The sequence below is a fragment of the Vicia villosa genome, linkage group LG5 (genome assembly GCF_029867415.1).
Source record: "Vicia villosa cultivar HV-30 ecotype Madison, WI linkage group LG5, Vvil1.0, whole genome shotgun sequence".
NCBI lineage: Eukaryota > Viridiplantae > Streptophyta > Magnoliopsida > Fabales > Fabaceae > Vicia > Vicia villosa.
The window spans coordinates 25,807,003-25,810,773 of record NC_081184.1 but is presented as its reverse complement, the minus strand read 5'-3'; positions in this window follow the sequence as shown (position 1 = coordinate 25,810,773).

Here is a 3,771-nt window from a genome sequence, read left to right as displayed (position 1 = left end):
CCCCAAGCAGGATTTATTCCCCAATCAGAGCTCACGTCTAGATTTGATCATCTCCAGCAGATTTCCGATCCATCTTTGTCAGCTCGCAGTTTGTGACTTCTGGTCACTCATCTTGTCCTCCCCGCAGAGTTCCATAATCTCTCTAGGACTTCTTCAGCAATTCAGTGCTCCTCCGTTGTCTCCGCAAGCAACGTTCGAATCATGCATCATTTGCATTGCATTCTCAAAAGCGTATAGCGCCTTCCCTCTCGGGAGCGTTATTCCATAAACATTCATACATGCATCATGCATAAATCATATCATATCTGTTTCTTTCTGCAGGAAAGTTATCAAGATACAAGTGCCTCCCAGAGAGCAACTCGCCTAATCATTACAGGCGCTCATCCTGATGTTTAAATCAGAAGAAGTTTGTCTCCCTCTCCCTGACAATGTCAGATCAAAGGAAAGTCATGCTTAATCCCGATGCCCTCAGATCGGTTGAAGATATCTGTTCCTATCCTAATACCCAGATTAGTTGAAGGAACCGCCTCCGGATCTCCCAAGATCTTCCTAAGGAGCTAGCCCACTGATGCCTCAGATCAGTCGGAGATATCTCCTGATGATTTATTTCATCAGAAGAGGATTGTCTATTATTCCTGATATCGCCAGGTCAGTTGAAGACACTCCTATTCCCGATGTCCCCAGATCGGTTGAGGATATTTGTTCTTATCCTGAAACTCAGTTCAGTTGAAAGAACCGCCTCCGGATCTCTAAGATCTTCCGAAGGAGCAAGCCCTCTGATGCCTCAGATCAGTCGGAAATATCCATTCCCTGACGATTTAGTTCGTTCAGAAGAAGATATGTCTGCTCAGTCCTGATGTCCCCAGATCAGTTGAAGACAATCTTGATTCCCGATGCCCCCAGATCGGTTGAGGAGGTCCATTTTCTTCCTGATGCCCCCAGATCAGTAGAAGGCACAATCCTGATGTTTCCGATCAGTTGAGGACTTCCACCCACCTGACGATTTATTTTCGTCGGAAGAAGACTTGCTTGCTCAGTCCTGATGTCCCCAGATCAGTTGAAAGCATTCTTTAAAATTCCCGATGCCCCCAGATCGGTTGAGGATATCCATTTTCTTCCTGATGTCCCCAGATCAGTAGAAGGCACAATCCTGATGTTTCCGATCAGTTGAGGATATCCACCCACCTGACGATTTATTTTCGCCAGAAGAAGACATGTCTGCTCAGTCCTGATGTCCCCAGATCAGTTGAAGACATTCTTATTTCCGATATTCAGATCGGACAAAGACGTCTATTTCGTTTTGATACACAGATCAACCGAAGATGTCGACCTTCTCTTGGTGCCCAGACCAATTGAAGTTTTTCCCTCAGCAATGAGGTTGCCTGTTCCTTCTTATCACAAGTTGGAGCATATTTATTGTCCAGGTCAATTGAAGTTTTTTCTCCCTGCTTGCGGGGTGGTACATTCCTTCTTATTGCAAGATGGAATCTTCTATTGATTAAGAGCGCAAATTTTCGAGTTCATTATGGTATTCAATCTCCTTCCACCTCGACGGTTCAAAACTTCCGTTTCTCACTTGTCGGGTTCAAGAAGCTTGAATAGGGGCAGCTGTTGCACCCCAAAATTTGCCCTCTTCACTGAGCTATAAGTTAGGAAAGACGTTTATTTCGTCCCTCGAAAATCAAAAAAAAAGTTAGAGTTTCTATTGTTCTGAGATTGTTAACTTAAGAGGCTTGTGGGATGAATTGCAAGAGAATGAGTCACGATACAAGATGTCAAGCTTAAAATAGCCATGGTGCTCAAGGCTTTGTTATGCATCAATTGCTTGGTCCGCATATGCTAATTTGTTCAAAATTGTCAAAAGGAATAATGTCTAAAAGGTTACTAAGGTGGCAGAAGGATTACTTGCTTTACTTGAACACAAGCTACCGGCTTAAGGTATTCGTCGTGATACAGAGTCATAGTCCATAGTTTCTCTTTTGTTATCAAGGACTTCAAGCACACGTTATGATGTTGGCTCAATGCTCTTATGGAAATTGGAAGAGGATTTAAGTTCGTTCATCAAACTTGCAAGGTTGAAAAGAAAATACTTGAAACTTCTATGAAATACAAATTTTATTATTACAAGAAAGAATCAGATGGTCCATTACAAAATTACAACAGAATTTGCAAAGCCCATACATTTCAAAAAAGTCCAAATACAAGTATTCAATGCAGAATTTCAACAAAAAGCTTCCGCCATTGATTATCCAAAGCCGCAAAGCCTGCACACTTAAACCGACCCTGCACCAAGGTCCCCACCTACAAAATAAACCGCCATGGACCAAGTAAACCGAAACTTGCAGCGGATTGAAAAACCTGAACTGGACAATTAACCAATACAAGGCTCAGTATAACAAAGAAAACAAGAAAAAGCATAGGAAAAAAAAAAGTGAGAACAAAAGGAGATTGAGAACAGAAGCTCAGAAACTCACCATAACCGAAAATGTAACAAACTTTTTCTCCACCGCCATAACTCCTCACTCTCCAATCTTCATCTTCTCCAATCTGCCACAATTCACCAATCTTCAGAAAACTCAACCATAACCGTTTCTTAAACCTTCAACAATTCGATTCACCAAAAATCCATCATCTTGAATCCTCAACATCACCATTCACTCATTGATAACAGAATAACAAAAATGACATAACAGAAAAAGAGAATCGGAAAAGGAGGGAGGATTCACCTTGTAACAGAAAAAGCGTAACAAACTTTATGCATCTTGAACCTTCATCTTCAACATCAACGCAACAATCTTCAAACACATCCCAATTCACAGAAAATAATCACCGATTTCGATCTTCAACCTCTCTTTGAATCTCATCGACCTGCAAATTCAACAACATACTTTGAACTTCACTTCGCGGCGTCACGGCATCAGCTTCGATCCTCATTCCTCCTCCATCAACAAAGCTCCATCGAATCATCATCAACCTTCACGGGACCTGCACAATCGCTGCTTCTTGCTTCAGCGATGTTCATCTTCATCATTTTGGCATAACTCAACAACGAGTTCTGATCCGTGAACATTAACCGTCTTCATTAGTTCTCACTGTGAACAACAACGTTTACGCATCACCGAACGAATCGAAGAAGAAGACTGGACGAAGCTACCTGGATTCTTGAAGCATTTCATGGATTTCTTTTCATCATCTTCATCGGACTCGAAGAATCATCGGATAAACTCCGACGAAATTGAACCGAGAAAGAGAAAGAGAGGAGATGAGAAGCGAGATCGGAGAGAACGGAACTGAGAGAGGAAGTCGGAGACGAGAGAACGGTGAGGCTGAGAAACAAGATGAGGATTGTTTCGTGCTTGATTCACGGTGGCCGGCGATTGGATCGGAGAGAGGAAGGAGTTCCACCGCAGGCAATCGTGAGAAGGGAGAAGAGGAACCTGGACCTTCACACACGTAAAAAACCTAATCCCTTTTATTTTTTTTGTTTTGATTAATTGAGTTAATTGAGATTAGTGTGAGATTAAATGAGGATTAGTGGTAAGTAATTGATATTAATTGAAAATGTTAATAAAAATCTTATTAGAAAAAGGCTTTCAATTGATGTTAACCTGATAATGGATCAAGCCTAAGTCTCACACGAATTACAATCTGCACCTCCCTTTAGAGCCCAACCTCACACTCTTTTTTTTGCCATTTCTGAAAAAAAACAATACAAAAACTGTTGGGCCTAAATCATGTTGGGGCCTGCGCCCAGAATCACTTTCTGCACAC